Genomic DNA, 23,441 nt, shown 5'->3' on the forward strand with positions numbered 1-23,441 from the left:
GAAAAGAGAAAGGAGAAAATAAACACGAAGTTCCAAAAGAGCAAAGAGACAGATTCAGAAAAGACATCATATGCACTGATAAAATAACTGATGGAAGAGTAGGTGTGACGGCTAAAACTGTCATGATGCCTACCTCCAAGGAGCCAGGTCCGACCCAGCAACCCCAGAGGCAGGCATCATTTCCTCCAGGGAAGTGCCAGCGGGCCCAAGCTGGGGCCCTTTGGACACAGTCCTGGCGCCTTAGGTGCCAGGCTCATGTTGGACCCCTGTCCTGGCGCCTTAGGCGCCAGGCTCATAAAGCTAGACATGTGTTCAAGTGTTTTAAGGTGCACTTACCTGATGCAGACCATGCTGCTACATCCAGGCCCTCTTGAGGCCTGAAAGGAACTACTTTACCTGTGGGACTACTTTCCACCTGGGTGTGGTCGGGGAAGGATACATACCTGATCGGTGGAAGGATACATACCTGGAACTTCTTCCAAAGCTATTTAAACCACGCCCGATCAGCAACTCACGCTTCCCGTTGTTCTGCTCCTCGCAGCTGGACGCTCACCGTGTCAGCTCCTGCATCTGGACTTCAGCCACGCCTGTCAGCACCCTGGGTCACCTGCTAAGAGAGAATTGGAGAGAAAGAAGACCTTACCTGCTAAAGCTGCATCACGGAGACTTCACACCGACGATCCTGAAAGGGAAGACATCATTTTAAAAGCATTTCGTTTCGATCGCTGCAGCGCTGCATTTCACTCACCTTTCCTGGGCACCTCCATCTTCTGCAGCGATCATCCGGATCCGCAGCCACTTCCCAGAGCCTAGAGAGAAAAAGACAAGAACACAAGGTGAGAGAAGGAAGGGAATAGGAAAAGCTCAGTTTCCTTCTAAGGCTTACCTGTTGGGTCATTCCCATTTCATTTCGGGTCCTGCCGCTTCCTGGCATTCCGGACCCCGGCCCCTATGGGGAAAAAAGACAAAGACATTGAATGAGCGAATGCAAAGACATTACTCGAACGCTCATCCAGAACTTACCTGTCATTTACTGGAACTGCACGTTTCACTTCGGGTCGGCGCCATATCTCCGGCATTCCGAACCCCGGCCCCTAAGGGGAAAAAGACATAAGCTTTAGCGCTTGCAGCAATAAGACAATGAACATTATTATTAAGCTTGAACTTTTGAACTTGCTACAGAACTCTTACAGCGCCTTACCTGAATAGTCAAGCTTATTTGAACTCCCATCAAACCTCAATCCAGTGAAGTAACTGGGTTTCAACGCGCCCCTGCATCAGAAGCAGGATGGAGAACTCATCCTTCCAGACCCTAAGGTGAGACTTCACGGGGAATCGAGGAAGGGTATCGTGGAGGGTTGGAAGGGAGTGGGAGGCTTGAGCATTATTCCGTCAGTAGGTAATGCTCCCTTTTCACGCACAGGGGAATATTCCTGCGAGCCAGTGAGTCCATCTTCAGAGTCCTGCGCTTCATCATAGAAGAAGCATCAGCACTCGAAGCCAGACCTGCGCCTCCGTGGGAATCAGGTGAGCGTGACAGAACGCGAGGCCTACCCACAATTTCCCACCCGGGCGCAATGGAGACTTCCGAGACAGATCAGCTGGCCTAGCTTTTGGGGGAATTACGGGCAGAAGTGCACTCAGCCCGCCAGGAGACTAACGCTCTCAAAAGAGAACTGATCCTATCCAAGGAAAGAACAGATGACCTGGCCAAAAGGTTATTGCAGGCCCAGGCAGGGCACACTCCTTTACCTAATTCCGGAGATACTTCCACATCAATGGGTTTGAATAACCCGGTACAAATCAATCTACCTGGACACATGCCTTTGGCCCCGCCTGAACGTTTTGCGGGGGATCCCAAGAAATATGCCGTCTTTATGAACCAATGTCGTTTACACTTTCTATGCAGACCCGGGGCCTTCCCTAACGACCAGACCAAGGTAGCCTTTATACTATCTTACCTCAGTGGCAGTGCTGCCGATTGGTCTATTCCATTGGTAAATCAGGATGATCCCATTCTCCAGAATTTTCAAGGTTTCCAGGCCAGCATGGAAAGATTGTTTGCTCGACACTCTCAAGGACAGGCCCTTGATAACGAACTGCTATCCTTACGACAAGGTAATCAGGATCTTCTGTCCTACGTTGCCACCTTTAATAGACTGGTTGTGGAAACTGGATGGCCAGAAAACAAAAGGATCACATTGTTTCATCGAGGCCTGCACGGAGAGCTTAAGGATGTTCTAGCTCAGATAGTAGATCCACCCCAGGTCTGCGCAGACTACATAGACTTGGTGGTTCAACTTGATCACAGACTTCAAAATAGAAAAGCAGATCGGTTCAAGTACGAAACCCGAGTACCGATCAAAACCCACGCTAACTCCAAGAGTACCGACGTATCCGAACATATGCAAATCGGCGGTGTTAAAGGACCATTAACACAGAAGGAACGAGAGAGAAGGCGGCAAATGCAACTTTGCCTGTATTGCGGGACTTCCGGTCACTTTCTTCGAAATTGTCCGGTTAAACCACCTAAGAAGGTGGTTGGAGCCACTGATAACGATTTATTGACACCTGATTCGGGAAACGACCTAGCCCGACAAGCATAGGGGTCCGCTTGCCGAGCTTGAAAATAAACTCTTTGACCTCGCATTTTGTCATGCCAATGGTGCTCGTGGACCCAAAACAGCCTCAGCTGTTGCATGCTATAAAAGCATACATCGACAGTGGAGCTATTGGAAATTACATAGACCGTGAATTGGCTTCCAGGATTAAGCTCCCTCTCCGCCCGAAAGTAACCCAAGATGTCATTACTACAGTAGATGGAACCGAAATAGCCTCAGGGCCTGTAACGCATTCCACTGTTGAAATGACACTGGTGGGTCAGGATGGACATCGGGAAGCAATCGTGTTTGATGTGATCAAGGCCCCACAATTTCAAGTAATTCTTGGAATTCCTTGGTTAGAAACACATAATCCCAGAATTGACTGGCGAGCAAAGAAGATAAGTTTTCCTGATTGTGAACCAACTTGTTACCCAAGAAATCCAGTTATGGGTCTAGCCTCAGCAACTTCCACCCCTGTACAGCTACCGTCAGAATACCAAGAATTCCAAGACGTTTTTCAGAAGGAACAGGCTAACACGTTACCTCCCCATCGGTCTTATGATTGCCAAATCGATCTGGTACCCAATGCTCAACTACCTTGTAGTAGGATTTATGCTCTTACGGAACCTGAGAACCTACATTTGCGTCAGTATTTAGATCAGTACCTAGCCAATGGTTTTATTCGCCCGTCCAAGTCTCCTGTCTCCTCAGCTCTGTTCTTCGTGCCGAAAAAAGAGGTCGACCTTAGAACATGTATAGACTATCGCGCCCTAAATCAAATAACGATTAAGAATCGTTATCCTCTGCCCCTGATCCCTGAGCTTATCGACCAGGTGAAAGAAGCTTGTGTGTACACCAAGTTAGATCTCCGAGGAGCTTATCACCTGGTGCGTATAAAAGAAGGCGACGAATGGAAGACTGCATTCTGCACCAAATTTGGGCTCTTCGAATATCAGGTGATGCCCTTCGGTTTGTGCAATGCACCTGCCGCCTTTCAGTACTTTATGAATGATGTTCTTCGGGAACTTATCGACGTCTGTGTCATTGTTTATATTGATGACATCCTGGTGTACTCTTCTTCAGAATCCGATCACAGAAAACATGTTATGGCAGTTCTTGAGAAATTGCGCCAGCACAGACTATTTGCAAAGCTCGAAAAATGTGTTTTTCATGCCACAGAAGTGAAGTTTCTCTGATTCTTCCTGACACCTCAAGGAGTCCGAATGGACTCGCGAAAGGTGGACGCCATCCTCAAATGGCCATCTCCTAGCTCGGTGAAGGGAGTTCAGAGCATGCTCGGCTTCGCCAATTTCTATCGAAGATTCATCCCGGAATTTTCCCGAACAGTCCAACCCATCACAGCTCTCCTAAAGAAAAACAAACGCTTTGAATGGACTCTTGAGGCCGAACAAGCCTTTCAGGACCTGAAAACCAAATTCACCTCTGCACCTATATTGAAGCACCCGCACCCAGATCTCCCTTACATTGTGGAAACCGACGCATCCAGTTCGGCCATGGGAGCTGTCCTGTCGCAAAGAGACCCAGAAACTAACCAACTACACCCTGTGGCCTTTTGGTCCAGGAAATGTTCTCCTCCTGAAATCAACTACGCAATTACTGACGAAGAGTTACTGGCTATTAAATCTGCTTTCAAGGCTTGGCGTCACTGCCTTCTCGGGGCAAGACACACCATCACCGTAATTACGGACCACAGGAATTTACAGTATTTAAAGACGGCCAAGGCTCAATCTTCACGACAACTCCGATGGGCTCTATTCTTTGCGGAATTTGATTTTGTAATTACCTATCGCCCTGGCTGCAAGAATGGTAAAGCGGATGCCTTATCCCGGATTGGCATGGAAGAACCCAATTCGAGTTTAGAACCTGTGCCAATCATACCTGAACAAAGAATCTTAGGCCTAACTTCATTGCAAACTATTGAGGACATCCAAACGCAAGTAAAACAACTTCTAGACTCTTCAGCCTTACTGGAATGGAGTCAAAAGGGTCCTCATTACACCGTTAAGGATGACTTACCCTACTTCCAGGAGCGGTTGTTTCTGGCCTAGTAAAGAATTGCAAGGACTTGTTATTGCCCATCATCATGAATCATTAATGGAAGGACACCCTGGTATCGCTAAAACGGAGGGAAAAATCAAACGCCACTTCTGGTGGCCTTCTTGGAGAAAAGACATAGTCTTTTGTATTGTCTTGCGGAATTTGCGCCCAAAACAAGGGTCAAAAGAAAAGGCCAGCCGGCCTACTTCAACCCTTGGATATTCCACCGGCACCATGGCACACCTTGTCAATGGACTTTATAACTGACCTGCCTCCTTGTGCTGGTTACAACACTATCCTTGTAATTGTGGATCTATTCTCCAAAATGGCCCACTTTATCCCTTTAAAAGGTTTGCCTTCAGCTTCCACCTTGGCCAAGGAATTTCTGGAGAATATAGTTCGCATACATGGTTTCCCTTCCATATTAGTCTCGGATCGTGTAAGTCAATTTATCTCCCATTTTTGGAAGAAGTGTTGCCAACTAGCACAAATAGATGTGTGGCTATCCACCAGCCACCACCCCCAGACCGACGGACAAACTGAGAGAACCACTCAGACTCTCGAGCAATATCTTCGGTGCATGTTACACCAATCCGAGTTAAATTGGAAAGACATCCTTTGGATCGCAGAATATGCATACAACAATTCAGTGCATTCTGGAACCGGACAAACTCCTTTTTATACTTTGTATGGTCACCATCCTCGGACCTCTGATCTAGATCCACCTCTGACCCTGGAAATGCCTGCAGTAAATCATCTGCATTCCACAATAACCTGAGCCTTCAAAGAAGCTGCAACTCATTTACAGCAAGCCAAGAAAAAGTATAAAGAAAACGTTGATTTGCACCGAAGTAAAACTCCTCCTTACCAAGTAGGAGATCAAGTATGGCTAGCAACGAAACATTTACCCCTCAAGGGTCCGCGAACCTTCAATCCCAGATTCATAGGACCTTATCCCATCAAGGCTATAATCAATCCCGTGGCCTTTAAACTGGATTTACCGTCTAACATGTGTATTCATCCAGTTTTTCATGCATCACTTTTGAAGCCAGTACAACCAGGGACCCGACTGCCCAAGCCTCCAGACCCAGTTCAAATTGAAGCGGAATTAGAATTCGAAGTTAAAGACATTTTAGACTCCAAGGTGTTAAAGTCCAAACTCTTCTATCTTGTTGACTGGAAGGGATATGGACCTCAGGAGAGATCGTGGGAGCCTAGTAACCATGTTCACGCACCTCGATTAATACAAAGGTTCCACCGGAGATTTCCGAACAAGCCAAAACCCCCGGAGGGAACAACCTTGGGAGGGGCCTTGAGGGGGGTACTGTCATGATGCCTACCTCCAAGGAGCCAGGTCCGACCCAGCAACCCCAGAGGCAGGCATCATTTCCCCCAGGGAAGTGCCAGCGGGCCCAAGCTGGGGCCCTTTGGACACAGTCCTGGCGCCTTAGGCGCCAGGCTCATGTTGGACCCCTGTCCTGGCGCCTTAGGCGCCAGGCTCATAGAGCTAGACATGTGGTGTTTTAAGGTGCACTTACCTGATGCAGACCATGCTGCTACATCCAGGCCCTCTTGAGGCCTGAATGGAACTACTTTACCTGTGGGACTACTTTCTACCTGGGTGTGGTCGGGGAAGGATACATACCTGATCGGTGGAAGGATACATACCTGGAACTTCTTCCAAAGCTATTTAAACCACGCCCGATCAGCAACTCACGCTTCGCGTTGTTCTGCTCCTCGCAGCTGGACGCTCACCGTGTCAGCTCCTGCATCTGGACTTCAGCCACGCCTGTCAGCACCCTGGGTCACCTGCTAAGAGAGAATTGGAGAGAAAGAAGACCTTACCTGCTAAAGCTGCATCACGGAGACTTCACACCGACGATCCTGAAAGGGAAGACATCATTTTAAAAGCATTTCGTTTCGATCGCTGCAGCGCTGCATTTCACTCACCTTTCCTGGGCACCTCCATCTTCTGCAGCGATCATCCGGATCCGCAGCCACTTCCCAGAGCCTAGAGAGAAAAAGACAAGAACACAAGGTGAGAGAAGGAAGGGAATAGGAAAAGCTCAGTTTCCTTCTAAGACTTACCTGTTGGGTCATTCCCATTTCATTTCGGGTCCTGCCGCTTCCTGGCATTACGGACCCCGGCCCCTATGGGGAAAAAAGACAAAGACATTGAATGAGCGAATGCAAAGACATTACTCGAACGCTCATCCAGAACTTACCTGTCATTTACTGGAACTGCACGTTTCACTTCGGGTCGGCGCCATATCTCCGGCATTCCGAACCCCGGCCCCTAAGGGGAAAAAGACATAAGCGTTAGCGCTTGCAGCAATAAGACAATGAACATTATTATTAAGCTTGAACTTTTGAACTTGCTACAGAACTCTTACAGCGCCTTACCTGAATAGTCAAGCTTATTTGAACTCCCATCAAACCTCAATCCAGTGAAGTAACTGGGTTTCAACGCGCCCCTGCATCAGAAGCAGGATGGAGAACTCATCCTTCCAGACCCTAAGGTGAGACTTCACGGGGAATCGAGGAAGGGTATCGTGGAGGGTTGGAAGGGAGTGGGAGGCTTGAGCATTATTCCGTCAGTAGGTAATGCTCCCTTTTCACGCACAGGGGAATATTCCTGCGAGCCAGTGAGTCCATCTTCAGAGTCCTGCGCTTCATCATAGAAGAAGCATCAGCACTCGAAGCCAGACCTGCGCCTCCGTGGGAATCAGGTGAGCGTGACAAAAACATCCTCCCTACACGATCAAAATGCCTATAAAATGCAAACAGGAAAAATAAATACTAAAAAGGAGAGTACAGTTCAGTCACCTGAAGAGTTCTTTGAGCCACATATTTTTGAAGAAATCAAAGAGGCTGATACTGTGGCAGAGACCAATAGGTGCTCAGAATTAGAAAGTGAAAACTTACCATGTGATGTTTATGAGCATGTTCAGTTGAAGAGCTGCAGTGCAAACGCTGATGGTCCCCGGGCAGAGGGGCAAACAGTGGCTACACTCCAGATGACTTCTGAGCGTGACAAGATAAACCTAAATTCCTGAGATGAGATGGGCAAAAAGGAGGGAAAGATATCTTTTCATTTACCCCTGTGTTTGGCAAAAAGTGAGAAGGGCCTGAGAAAAGTGATTACTGAAATCAGCAGAAATTCCCACTTTCTGTGTGTTTTGGAGGAAGTTGACAGCAGGTATTATGCTCCCATTAATGTGGAGGAGAAGTGCACTACATTTCCAATGATTGACACAGGTGAACAGGCCACAATTATGTCCAAATTTATTGGTAAAAAGTATTAATGAAGGGAGAACCCCACAAAATCAGATCAGAGTAAGACAAAATGAAGGTCCAGTACATAATTTTAACATTGAGGAAGTACCTATCGAAGGTGTCACTGAGGTTGACATAAACATAGGAAAACACAGAACACAGGAGGTATTGATTACATCTATCAGTGAAATTCCATTCCTAATGGGAACAGATTGCCTGAAAAGGTTGTCACCCCTCATTGATGGAGTGAATGGTTTCCTGTGGTCTCTGACAAAGAAACCATTAAGGCCTAAGAAAATAAAGTCACAAAACAGGAATGTAAATGAATGCCAAATCAAATGATGCAGTGGAGGTATATCTTCAAAATGGCTGTGTACCTAGTGTCACCGTCATCCTGATGTGTCAGGGTGAAAAGGAAAAACCATCCATGCCGATTTATTTGGATCCTAGGAAAAAAATGGCAAACGGAAATAGATGAAAATACATTGCAATTGTATCTAAAGGAGGAGAAGTGCAAGCAGAATACTATTCCTGAGGCAACCACAGAAAAACATATCACAACCCTTGCTGAAATACACATGGAAGATGAGCAGCCATGGATGCATATTGATGTAAATGGCCATTCTAAAATGATAAAAGCAGCATTAGCGCTTGAACAAGAAAGTTGTATTATTAATGAGAAGTTACTTGAGAAAATAATGGAAAGGGAGGAAATCACAAAATTCAGAATTAAAAACCAACACATTGCTGGATTGGACAATGCGGATTTTGAAAATAGAATTGCAGGAAGATGTATGTTAAAAATCACTGTTGGACAGAAAACTATCTACCACAATGTGTGGATAGTGAGCGGTACACAAAACGATTTTTACCTGGGCAATGACATTATGCACAGGATGTGTATGTTGTTAGATTTCCTTAACCAAAAAGTATGGTCCCGACTAGGCAGGCCTGCGCCCGAATTTCAAGACAAAAGAAAGGCGTATCATTGCCACAGCTAGTGCCATATGCAATTGAGCTACAGGTGAAGAAGGATATTACCATTTCTGCATTCACTAGACAGGTTGCTATAACATTAAAGCACAAAAGTGGACAACAGATGCAGGATTCTGATGCCTTTGTATGCATAAATGAGTCCATGAAGCAGCAAGGACTGGACTGTGAATATAACCCATTGGTAGATTTTGAGGAAGGGCCATTGAAAATCGTGGTGGACAATAAAGGGTATCAAGACATTTATCTAGAGGAAAATGCTGTGTTAGGAATGGCAATACAAAAATCACATTACACTGCAGATTTCAACAATCCCATAATTGGGAACATCCCTGAAAGGTTTATGGATGGACAGGGTCTCTTGCCAGAGTCAACGGATTCCCAACCTAAAGGGATATTCAAAGTTCAGTCTGTGTATCCCTGTGATTCCAATGAGACAGTGTGCTGTCACCAGGAAAATTGCATATTGTTTGATTTAAATGAAGGTGAAACAGAAAATCAGCCTATTGAAGTGGAGGCTGATGTTCCAAAATATTTAAAAGTGGCAACTTTGCAAAGAGATACAGCCACATACAGAGGTAGAACCCAGTTTGCAGGAATTTGAACAATCACCACACAAAGCTTTTAATGAAAATACGTGCACGGACTTGCCAATTGTGTATGTAGATGGGTGTGCTTATCAAATTGAAAATTATAGTAATAAACAGCTGGTGTCAGGGATAGGAAATGTATGGATAAACTGTGAGGGCATTCCTATTATAGGAATGAGAATTGGGGCCAGGAGTAGCCAGATAGCAGAGTTAGCTGCCATTCATAAAGCAATTACTAGTACAGTTGATACGAATTCACAGAAATTGTCCTGGTAACTGATTCTGATTATGCAGAAAATAGCTGCATAGAATATTTGCCTGGCTGGAAAGTAAGAGGCATGCTCACATATAGTAAAAAGCCCCTCAAACATGGGAAAATGATCCAAGCTATAGACAAGTTAGTGTCAGAGAATGATTTAACAATACACTGGAGGAAATTCATAGACATTTAAAAGTACCAGGTGAGGATAAGTAGGGAAATGATAAAGCAGATCAATGGTCCAAGGTTGGGGGTCTCATGGGAGAATTGTTGCCCATTGAACACCTAATTGGTGAAATACAGGTGGATGCTGTCACACGTTCCAAATCTCCAAATGATGTTGAGCAACCTGTAGTGCAATGGAGTTATGATACGCCAGATCAGAATCTGATTAAGGCACAAAAACAGGATCCAGTATTGGGTGTTTTTTAATAATCATTGAATAGACCCCAAACAGAATTCCTTAACTGAAAATGATTGTGCAGGAAAGGAAGAGCTGAGAGTGTTGTTGAAGAACAAAAAGAGGGTCAAAATACAACATTTATTGTACAGGACACATGAACAGACACTTGGGAGTGCATCCACAGTTCACGAATATGTGGAAGAATTGAGGAAGCACTTACAACATGCATTTGTGTTTGCACAGAGGAATCTAGAAAGAGCTGCTGAAAGTGCAAAGACCCATTATGATAAAAAGACATCTGGGAAAGAGTACAAAATATGTGATCAGGTGTATAAATACAATTTTGGAAAGAGTAAACATAAAAATTCAGAATTTCTCACAGCACGGCAAGGGCCATTTGAGATTGTAGATAAAATATCTCCTGTGGTGTATAAAATATTGAGGACAGAGGGTGAAATGGTGAAAGAACAATTTGTCCATGAAGCCCTGCCACCCAAAACATGAGATCAAGAGACTGGAGCAGGTGCAGTCGGGTTAAATGTACTGAGTGCATGCAAAAGAAAACTGACAGTAAAGAATAATAATAGAAGCATAGCATATTTATATGTCTGCGAATGCATTGAAGAACTGTTGGCTATTTCATAATGCATAAGGGCAAGTACAAGGCGGGGTATATTTCACTCTATGAATAATCAGAAACATGGTTTGGTGAGTAAGTGAAGCAATCAGAAAAGGCCAGATATAGCCTGTGAAAAAATGTGGTGTTATGCGTTCATAGAAGGTGCTGAATCAGATCAACCTGTTCTAGTACAGTATGGTAAAATTCTTCTATGGAGAATTAATATGATGCAGGGTATAACATGTTTTTTGTTTCTCTATGATATGTGTTTAATTGCAGGTGTCCAAAAGTGACAAATCCTGGAAACTATAATATTTTGGGCCAAATTTTCTTTTTTTAATCAAGTAGGGAAAAATGGATAAACAATTGTTCTATGCTATATACTTAATCTGTTTCTTTTCTATTGAATTTAGATCCAATTAACATGTTATCCTGGCAGGGCCAGTTTCCGGGGTTCCTGGAGATGAGTCCACAGATCGGAGGCCACTGGATTGGAGTCCACGGGAGAGACCCCAGGAAAGCCTCCGGACTGAAATATGGAGGTGAAGACAAAGTATAAAGAAGAAAAGACAATGATGATCAAGTCTGAGACATGGATAATTGCTGCGCTACTTATGGTGGGTGTGGTGGGAATTGAAGGCGCAGGTGCACAAGTGATTGTTGAACCCGGACCAGCATCTGGAATTGCACTGGAGGAGGCACCTGGATTTATTCTGGGAAATAGATGATTAATTTACCAGAATATGTATATCACCATAAACCCTGACAGTTTAGTTGAAAAGTTTGTTAATAAGACTGTTTTTGCGTCGGACCAAACCAAGGAATGGTTGGAGCTGTGGAAGGAGGATGCTAGACAACCGATCAGAGACATTGCCATGCAGCTGTAGAAAACTTTTGTAAATTCAAATGATATAAAGAAAAGAATGGGGAATAGGGGGGCGGTATTACTTCTGACATCTGTGGTAATGACTATTATTGGGGTTGTAGTGGGCACTACAATGTCTACAGCCAACGCGATCTTGGTGGGGACGCTAAGTGCTAAAGAACAACAGTTGACCCATGACCTAGACATAATCCAAAGGACCTTAGATGGAATTAGAGGTGGACTAGACGAGCAAATAAAATTCATAAATGAGACTGGTGTTATATTAAATGAGCAGAGTGAAACTGTGTGGCACAGCACAAATGTTGTGGTTAAACATGACCGGGTGTTAAGTGACATTATAAACATAGTTAATCCTCTTGATAGGTTGTTGACAAAATATATGGAAGAGGTTCAAACTGCAATTTCAAAACTAATTTTGGGGCATATACCATTGTATTTTTTATCATCTGAAATTATTAGTCAAATGATGGCAAGAATTACTCAAAGAGAGGTAGACCTGCTGCAGGTTAAAACTGCATTTGAAATGGGGAGCGCAATGCCTATGTATGTGAATCTGGAGAGAATGGAGATTGGGTTTTTGTTACGTGTTCCATATATTGCTCCTGAACTCATATACCAGACAAAATTGGTACACAATGTGGGATTTTAGTAAAGAGATAAGTATGTTAAGATGAAAACTCCAGAGGTGGTGGCATTTCAGTCTTGGGAACATGATGTTTACTTGATCCCAAATGTGGACACATGTATAAGGTTTAAGGAACACACCTACATGTGTCCAGGTAAACCGTTTGCTCCTGATGCTACAGATGCCATTTGATCCAGGGATGTTGGGAGGGTGTGAAGTGATCATTAGCAATTCGAGTAGTGAGGAACTGTCACAGGCTAAGCTGATTAAAAACAGGTGGTTGGTCAGTACTTTTTTAAAAAACTACACGGTCACCCATTTAAATCATGGAACATTTGTTGTTAAGCAGTTCAAATACAATGTATTTTACATATATGTTCCAAAGGGCACAATTGTTTCAATTCGGGGTTTAACTCTATACCATGTTGCTAATGATATATGGGAAAGCCAGGCAGAGATATGTTGAATTTTTCCAAAGGAACTTATTCCTGATTAACCCAGATGTGGAATTTGTGTTGAGCCATATGGATAGGCACACCATCAAGATGAACTTGAGAAAAAATAACATCACTGTGAGTAGCTTGGGCGTAATGGAAATAGATACCTTCAAGTGGGGAACCTGGGTGGAATGGAGTATGGTGCGTCTGGCAATTTTGGTGATATTGTTGGGCAGATGGCTGATTGCTTTGACTATAAAGATGAGGATGTTGGTCATGCTATTAGCAACAATAGGGAAAGAGAGATATTCTGTGACATATACATTTTAAACATTGATATGTGTTTCCTCCAATTATGACTTTGCTAGTAGTCATATTTGTCCGAGAAAGGGGGGTATATGTAGGGATATTTGGGTGCTAATTCATGCAAATAACAGCATATGTATACAGATTCCAAGGGAAGCAAAAGGGGTGTTTTATTAGCAGTGTTTAAAAGCAGCCATTTCGAAATGGGTTCAAATGGTAACTTTTCTCAGATGCAGTCAGTAAAATGGATGTTCATTTTTAGAAATACTAAATGAAACAGTCATTCTAAAGTGGGTGCAAATTAGGGGTACAGTTCAGCATGGTAATGGGATTAGCCTGGAGGTAGAGAAGAGTTGGGACATTACATGGAGCAGGTGAAATGTCATATTAGGTTTTACATTAAAAAAAACAGAATGCAGAAAAGACAGTGGGCCTCATTACGAGTAGCCCGGTAAAAGCGGGTTCATTACCGGCATGCCGGAATGAGCGAGTCCGTGCTCGTATGAACCCGCTAATAGCAGGTGATTACGAGTGCGCGAGCACGCATGTTCCCCCATGCTGGTAATGGCAATACCGCCATGCCGCTTTGGCCCTCCAACCCCCCTATACCGGCATTGTGGGACCCGCGCATAGCAGTACTGCCTCATACCAACCCCTAAATACCGGCACGGTAATACCACCATGGTAATACCGTGTTTGCAAAAAACGGACCCGGAAATTACATCATCGCGCAGGAACGGGAAATGGGCTGGCGGCCATCTTTAAAAACACAATCCATTGCCATCCTCCCCAAGCACCAGTCCATTTGTGTTGTGCTGTGCCAGAAAATACTCAGGATGTCCAAGGCAACCAGGAAGATGACCCCCGGAAGCAGAAACAGCGTTTCTCTGACGCTGAGCTTAATATGCTGGCAGACACCCTGGACCAGCATGGAGACATCATCAGGTCTAACGACATGAAGCATGCTGCCCAGATGAAAAAGAAGCAAATCTGGCAGGAGGTTGCCCAGAGGGTGTTGGCTGTGGGAACCACCCCACGGACTGTGCGTCGAGGGTGGAGGCACGACACGAGTCAATGCTAGACCTACTGCGGCAACATATTGCCGATGGGAAGGACTCCATCAGGGCCATTGCTACAGCCATCGCTGCTAACACTGCTGCCATTGAGGTGTCCACAACTGCCATGAGGGAGTGTCTGGGGGCAGTTACGCAAGCCCTGATGTCCAACCTGCCTCAAATGCAACGCCCACACCTTGGAGCAGGCATGGGACCGGCCACTGACACATCCACTGCTACGACCCCTTCGACCTCAGCCCCCTAAAGCCCCATGCGGATGAGCCGGAGGAGTGCATGGCACTTGGGAATGCCACCCCCGGATCCCAAAAAGGCGAAGAAGTAGAGTGGCCAGACAATGCCGTTGGACAAATGGACGTTGGTCAAGGGAACAATCTTTGGTGTACATTTGGGGACATTTGGGGTTTGTAGGGTGGGTGAGGGAGTTCACTGGGCTATTTTTGGGGTTTGTAGGGTGGGTGAGGGAGTTCACTGGGGTATTTTTGGGGTTTGTTGGGTGGGTGAGGGAGTTCACTGGGGTATTTTTGGGGTTTGTAGGGTGGGTGAGGGAGTTCACTGGGCTATTTTTGGGGTTTGTAGGGTGGGTGAGGGAGTTCACTGGGGTATTTTTGGGGTTTGTAGGGTGGGTGAGGGAGTTCATTGGGGTATTTTTGGGGATTGTAGGGTGGGTGAGGGAGTTCACTGGGGGTTGTGAGGGGAATGTTTACATTATTACAAGTCTGAAAAATACACCTGTTGTGTGCAAGAAAATCAATGGCTGGACATACTTCATTTTGAGCATGTACATTTAATGTGTGATGGTGTACAGTGGCGAACTTCAAACAAAACAAGTGTGAATGTCCACATGCAGCCAGTGTGTCACTGGCACATGAATTTCATGATCCCTGCGTTTCAGAAGTATTCGTAGATTAGTGCTTGGCGTGCAGCATAGCCATCCCGTGCATCACGTACTGGCAGGGGGGCTCCTTCGCCTCCGTCTCCATCCCCTTCATCCTCACCCGGCCCATGCATGTCAATGTCAGGTGGCAGTGGTACATTCCTCCGGACGCACATGTTGTGCAGCATGACACAGGCCATGGTGATCTTTGCCACCTTCTCAGGCCTGTATAGGAGTGCCCCACCAGACCTGCTGAGGCAGCGGAACCGCGCCTTCAATAGGCCAAAGGTCTGCTCAATCACAACACGGGTACGGGTGTGCACACGATTGTACTCCTCCTCATGGCTGTTCTGCGGGTTCTACACAGGGGTGAGTAACCACGGCCTCAAGGGATATCCTCCATCACCTGCAAGCGGACACAAATAGGCGTGTGTCACTCTGAACTGCCACCTTCAGGGAGCACAGTCATGGCGGCAGCTATTTGGTGTGGGCTTGCAGATGTCCCTGTACGCATGCAAAGATGTTACCTAGATGCAATCTATACTGTCATGAGGTGTGGTAGTCTGGATGGTGTTTAATAGATGATGCAGGGTGTAATCATGCATGCTGAGGCAGATGTGCAGTGCTATTGCAACAATGTTTAGCCCCCAATGCATGCTGTTCATTCTCCACTATGCATGGTCACACTGACCACATTGCCACAGTTGCCATCCTGTTCATTCATGCATTGCTTGCCATCACCACGGTGGCCTGGTTGTGCCTCTTACTTATTGACATCGATATGTATTATTTGTGATATGTGGCCCAGTGATGTCATGTTCCGTTTGAATGGTTCAGGTCAGGAGTGTTTAGCTCTCCATGCATTCTCCAATCACCAGTTATTGCCACCCAGGTGCAGTATTCCCCCTCCCTTTCCCACCCAGGTGCAGTATTCCCCCCCCTTTCCCACCCAGGTGCAGTATTCCCCCCCTTTCCCACCCAGGTGCAGTATTGCCCCCCCTTTCCCACCCAGGTGCAGTCTTCCCCCCCTTATGCATCCCCACACATCAGTGGCCCGAAGCACTGCCATGGGACGGTTGTGCAACTCACCAAGCAGCCAGGCATGTGGTCCAGCATGTCGCTCCATGTGATGGGGTAGCGTGGAGTTACGCAGTACCATGGTATCATGTGTTGATCCAGGAAATCGGGCACAGCAATATGTGATGATCTTGCTGGAGTCACATACCATTTGCACATTGATGGAGTGGTATTGCTTGCGATTCCGGTACACCGCCTCTATGGCATGGGGGACTACCAATTCCACATGGGTGCAGTCGAGTGCACCGCCACAATTGGGCATGCCTGCCAGTGCGTGGAAGCCTACTTTGGTGTCTGCTATCTCCAGGGCAGTCCGTGGTAGGGATATGTGGCTGCTTGCGTGCTTCAGGAGGACATCCAGCACTTAGTTCAACATGCGTGAAAATAGTGGCTGTGAAATGCCATGCAGCTGGCCTAGTGTGTGTTGGAAGGTGCCTGTGGCCAGGAAGTGTAGCACAGGCACCACCTTTAGTAGCGGGGGATGGAAGTGCGTATTTCAATGAGGCTGGCAATGTCATTTGGTATCATGTCCACTATGGTGGTAATGGTGTCACGGTCCAACCGGTACAGGGTGTGGATCTGCTCAGGGGTTAGGTTGAAAGGGCTGGGTCTGGTGGAAGGCATTGGTGGTTGCCTACGAGGCACTGCTGCCTGCGCTGGTGGTAATTGCTGGGCCTGTCTCACCCTCCTTCTCCTCCTGTGTCTCCTCTGTGCTGCCTATTGTTGCTGCTGTAGTTGTCGTTGTTGCTGTTGTTGCTGTAGTTCTAGCAGTATGGGCATGTCCTCCAGCGCCATGATTGCAACAGCTAGTGGTAGCATTTTGGTGTAGTAAGGGGTGTGGTGTGTGGGTGTGCTCATTTTATACTGGCCCAGCCTCCATTGACTCCACCTGTGAGGATTGTGTGCACCTGTGGCAGTTGCCTTGTATCCTGATTGCTGTTGCGGGTGGTCCGCGATGCCTGTATGGCCGGCATCGTGCAGCCCGTGATTACCGGCTTCACAATGCCGGTATTTGCATGTCTGCGTGGGTTGAGATTTCCCCCTATTACCGGCATGCCGGTATTTGCTCCCTGAGGGGGCACGTGTATGCGCCTATGCCGCTATTAGCGGCACTGGTGCCGCTAATACCGGGTTTGCGAGTCGGAATACAACGGAGCGGTAAACGATGACGGTATTATACCGGCATCATTTTTGCCTTCGCGCCAACCTCGTAATGAGGCCCTGTGACTTCAACGTGCAGATCTTCAAATTGAGTGTATTTCTAGCTGTGTGGAACTGCATTGGGAAATATAGAACCAACTAACTCTTCTACTAACCAATTAACTGTCCCAATTAAAATTGTAATGCAGTTTGTTTAACACAGATTGAAATTCATTCCGTTAGTGTTTTTCCATAGAAGAAGGAAACATGCACGGTAATAAAAAAAAAACAAAAAAAAAACAGAAGGGCTGTCTTTGTGTAACTGAAAACGAAAGCTCCATTGTTCTGACAGGAAATAAGTTGTAACATGAAGGCTCTTGTAATGTGGTTGGTAGAAGTCTGGGGGTGTTAGAACCACGTGAGGGAAGGGTGAGTTAATGTGTGACGGACAGGCAGAGGAAATTTAAGCAGCTGAGATGGGGGTGTAGTCAGTCAGTTGGAGATTTGGTTAATATCAGCACACTGTGGGCTGGTGTGCTCTGGGGGCTGCAGCTTGAAGAAAGCTTGAAGACACAGCAGAGACAGAGAGTGTCATCCTGGCATCGGAGTGACTGGAATTTAAAAGGCTGTGTCCGTGGGCTGTGTGAGGTTCGCACACATAAGATCCTGCAGCACGAGATTCAGACTTGGCATACTCTGGTGAGTTAGGTCATAAGTGAGGAGTGTGTAAAAAAATGAATGAAGGGCGCTGTGTTTATTAGGAGATAGTGTAGTGAGCCAGGTTTGTAAATAAAAGTGTCATGTTTTTCTTTCTGCGTTTTTGCACTGGGTAAAAAGAACTGCACACCACGTTCAAAATATTTCCCATGTTGCAATGTATTTGTTTTCTCTTATCTTTTAGAGGCATGAAGCTCTATCCACTATTGGTAAGAGCATCTAATGGTAATATCATGTAATGTAACATTATTATTTTTTGTTGTGTAATACAGGATGTAAGACAATTAATAACAGCATCTAAAATTAAACAAATAAGACTGGTGTTTGATTTGTGTGCCTCATGTCATGCTTCTGTTGGTCACTGTTTCAAGGGGAAAGAATAACTGGGAGATTTTAATGTTTACACCACAGTGATAAAACATTAACCATTTTTTGTTACCGCCAAAGGTAAATTTAGCAAATAAGGAAGAATATACATATGCAAGATAGAAGGGTGTGTGTGGATGGGCTTTTCTCTGCATGCTGAAGAGAAAGCGGTGCTCTCCAAAGCACATAGGTTGCTGATGTAAATAAATCAGTAACATGAGATACATGTAATAAGTGGTATTCTGTATAATATTACTGGGTTCCCTGAAAGTGTGCCAGGTCCAAAGGTGGGTCATAATTATAAAGAGGGAAGGTTTATCTTATTATAGGGTTGTATAATGGAAAGTATGCTCACTACTAAAATTACCACTATACTGCAAAATAAGATACCACTAAAAATTACCACCAAAGTAAGCTAACACTAAATTACCACCAGAATAAGATAGTTCTGAACTATTACCAAAATAGGGTGATACTGAAGTACCACCAACGGTAAGGCCAATTTACTGCCAAAATACCACAATACTAAAATACTGCCAAATCAGGAATTAGCCCTAACGACAAAATCTCCAACAACATGAATCTTTATTTATGTCTTAATGCTTTCCAATTACTAAAAAGGTTCAATAAAAATGGTTAATGAATTTCACTTTAATGATGTTATTTGTAATGACATCTTTGATGACCTGGGTGATAGTCTTAGCAGTGCACGGCGGTGGCTTGAGTTATGGTTGCATAGCTTATCATAACTAGTGAATTTTTTGGGATTTTATGATTTTACTTTACAAATATCACTTCCCTTTAACAAAGATGTTTTCAATTAATTGCATAGCTTTTTATTAGTGTAACTAAACCATAACGCCCCTTTAACAAAGTTGTTTCAGTGAATTGCATAGGTTTTTATTAGTGCACTTTAACAATAACATCCCTTAAATACATTTATTTCACTGAATTTCATAGGTCTTTACCAGTGCAACCTAATTTACCAGCAACTTCATAATTTCCCTTCACAAACCTTGGACTTAAAAATCATTCTCCCATACAACATTATACCTATAATGACCGCAAACAGTATCACTAGTCCGCAGACATACCCAGGGACAGGCGGCATCAATATTACCCCAAATTCACAGGGGGACTCAATATTATTATTTATGTTTAGTAGAAAAATTATACATAGTTCAACAATCCAAACGATGAATACAACCATGTTTTACATCCCTTATAATGTTGAAAGAATAAATACTGTTTTTTAAAATGAGTTACCTGGGGGAAACCAGACGTGGACTCCCTGCTCACTGTGCTCAGAGAGACAAAGATTCACCTCACTGATGAGGCCCAACAAGGCTGAAACACATGTATAGGGTTGCTTTTGGTACTCTTGTTCAGAGAAGAATTGCCATAGCATTTCGGTGCTGGACTGCCCATGTGGGCGGGACAAAGACTGATATGCAAATGGATATTTCCCATCTGTGAACGGTACAGTGAGCAAAAAGCGTGTGCTACAAAGTCTCATCTCAGAACAGGTTATTATGCCATGTTCTTTCTGGAGAGGAGCGCCTGCTACCTTTTTTGAAATAAAACTGCAGACTGTTTGTTTTTTCCCCATGTTCTCACCCTCCTTGAGTGCTTTGAAATACTTTTCTTTGTATAGGTGCTATTTAAATAAACAATACCATACCACACCATGGCGTGGTGGAATCCTGACTACTGTGCACCAATGCTGGTGTGTGCCACAACAGGTGGTGGTGTAGAGGAACAGTCAGACATCCTCACTCCAGCTCTGCCCCTATCTTGCCTATATGTTGGGTACCAGAGATGACGAAATGTGCAGTTCCAGTCAGTATACCAACACCGCAGATAACCTCTGAGACAAGATATCCATTGAGGAAACACTACCAAAATGCACATAGTATTCTTTTGGATGAAGTACGGGAAGAAATGTGCATTTGAATAAAGAAAGTAGGCTGTTGAGGTCATATGAAATAGGAGTTGGTGTATCTAGAGGCTGGATGGAGAGAAGGAACGTAATAGGATTCTCTAACAGTTGAAGAACAGATGGTACAGATGAGCAACATTTTGGGGTCCAGATGAAGATGCTCCTGCAACAGAAATGCTGGAAAATATGTAAATCAGTTTCCACGTGTACAGTGCTGAAACACAAGTAGGGAAAAGTGTTCATAAGGCTTGCTACGCAGTCAATTAGATTGTAGCGATGCACCAATGTATATATGTAGGAATGAATATAACCAGGATCTTCTACAACGCACTTTAGCAGGCCTGAAACTCATGAACAAGAAAAAGACTTCCAAATGAGTGGCGCAGATTGAAATTACTGATGGCAAGGCAAGTTTCAGAGAAGCTGAGGTTGGCACAGAACCAAGGAAATATGACCACTGTGAAACTGATGCCTGTCAAAAAGACTACAACGAATGTGAGAAAGGAATACGCTTCTGTTTGAAGCAGCATGAAAAAACACTAAAGGTTTCTACATTCATCATTTAATAAGCTTAAATTCTGCAAAGCTCAACAAAAGTGGTCTTCAAGTCACATGGGTGGGATCGAAATAGCTTGGGTCAGGCTGTACCGAAACTAAAAGACAGAGTGAAGCAATACTCCCTTTATTTCCCAGACGAAGTCAACAGTTACAATGCTAAGTTCATAAGCCTAATTGCCTGATAGACTGAAGGAGTGTTGATGGATAGTGGGTTAATTGGAGGAAAGGCATGATCAAGCCAAGCTTCCATGCACCTTGGATGGTAGCCTGCGTGCTGCTAGCGTGTGGAAGATTCTATAGGGAAACAAGAGTGAAAAAACAAATCACAGTGGCCTATGTAGTGAAGAGCCCCATAGTTTGAAGAACCAATTGATCCTCGTGTATTTAGTGACAACAATGATGACCAGTTATTTGGGGTAGGTTTTGATGCCCACCTGACTTATGTACCCAATCATAACCAGTGGCTATATAGAACGTATACGTAGATGTTCACTGAATGCCAACCACAGGTACTCATAAGTTTTGAAGTTTGCCACATAGTAAGATGTCAGCAGTGATGAATTCTTGTTATAAAAGAGCAGTTTTTTATGAAATCTTTCGAGATCAAGCTGTGCAGTGTCGGATGATGCCTATTGCACTCCCTGTTTTAGACAACTGATATTAAAACAGAAATGCACTTTGCCAATTATTGATGTTTCAGTAACTTCTGTATCCCCATCTGCCTCTGAGTATTGCTACCTCATCTTAAAGGGGTTAAGGATTCACTTGGTAGCAGAGAAAGGATGGTTAAAGGCCCATTGACCTAGTAAGCTTTGAGGTCCCGGTAATATCGAACGTCCTCCGTCATTTAGCTGAAAGAACGTGAAGCTCCCTGTAGATGGAGGTTTATATTAAAGAACAAAACCTTGCAAGGATAGGTAAGACGGTTCACTAATTTTCTCGCAAAAACCCCTCCCGATTTCTACGGGAAACTGAACAAACAGAAGGCTGATGCAGCTGATTGAGGAGGAGACGATCCTGAGATTCGGAAGTCGAAAAACGAATGGTGAGTAGATTGGTAAACGTGGCAAATTGTATGCATGGGGAAAACTAACAAAGGGAAAGGATAACAGAGGGTTGGTTGAATATTGTGAATAGTAATGAGCGGTATTGAATAGAGATATATGGACGAAGAGTGTTCCATAGGTTAGCTCAGAAGCCTGCATTGAGGAATGTCAGAAGGAGACATATAGACAGGTCTGTTAAAGAAGATATCTTACACCCCCATCAGGGGTAAAAATTAGAGGCGTTAAGAAAGCCTCAAGGAGCGTCGGTTAGAAGATATGTTTGAGCCAGCCAAGTGTGTTTATATGTTGTGAATGTTTTGTGCATGTAAGTCAAAAAGAAAACTGAAGTGTCGAAGAGTGACAAGAGAATATTTTTTACGTTTAAAAGGAAAAGGAGAATTGTTTATTTTCTACTGTTTAGAATATTGATTAAGAAAAAAGGTTGAAGTGAAATGAAATTCAGAGGTTTTGAGCTGCGACGATTGGTGCATGCTCACATCATAGTAATTGTTTGACTAAAGTATTGTTTGTGTGAAGCACGGTGAGTATTACTCCGCTCGTGCACATGAGCAAGCAGTTACCTAAGCACGCACCCAAACTCAAACAATATAGTGCAGAGTGGTTTATGGGAACAGCAAATAAAATGTTCATGCCATGGCCACAATGGGTATTGCTGTCAAAAGCGGTTTTGCGACACCTCACCACATATTTGCACACAGTGTACACAGGGAAAAATCTGGAGAATAGGCTAGCTAGCTTTGAGCTTTGGAAGATGTACCAGTAGGAACAGGAAGACCCACCTCCTGAAGACTGGATTTTAAGTCAGCATAAAGAGAGGGTGATGAGCCTTCTGCTCCCCCCACTGTGCCTGAAGTAAATTATGATCATTCAAAATATGACAGAGTGTATAAGAGAGCTTAAAGCAGCAGCATGATATAGTAACCCAACCTATGAACCGCCTGACTATAGCAGTGATGAGGGTTTGGAGAAAGCTCCGGAGAAAGAGGTGGTCTCTACAGTTCCACAGGACAAAGAGGAGTAAACGACCAGGTAAGAGCTTGGATATAGAAAGGGAAATAAAGAGATGGAAAGGAGAGAAAGATAAAATTGACGAGATAGCGCTCATACAAAATGAGTGGATGGAGGTCAGATATTGCTCAATCTCGACGAGCTAGCTTTGGGGAGGTACAACAAAAGGAAGATCAGGATGAACAAGATAAAAAAGACAGGGACAGAGAGAAACAATTGAAATAGGATGAGCTTAAATGAAAGGACAGAAAAAGACCAGAATACCTGTATTAAGAAGAACAGCTGAGGAAGGAAGAAAGGGCAGAAGAGCAAAGGAAATATGATAATAGGCAGCAAGCAATCAAAGAGCGGTATGGAATAGACTGGAGGAGAGAAGAAGAAGATGAAGAGAAATTAAGAGAAAAGACAACACAAAGGTGAAACAATTATGAAATATGCAGTGCAAATGAGTGAAGTGAGATGAAGAGACAGGAGGAAGAAAGAATTAGTGAAGAAGTAAAGAATCAAAGGGCATTTGAGGAGGAAATGGAACGAAAACAGAGGCAGAGAGCATGCGACATTGAT

This window comes from Ambystoma mexicanum, chromosome 5q (assembly GCF_040938575.1).
Source record: "Ambystoma mexicanum isolate Mex_15411 chromosome 5q, UKY_AmexF1_1, whole genome shotgun sequence".
NCBI classification, from domain to species: Eukaryota; Metazoa; Chordata; class Amphibia; order Caudata; family Ambystomatidae; genus Ambystoma; species Ambystoma mexicanum.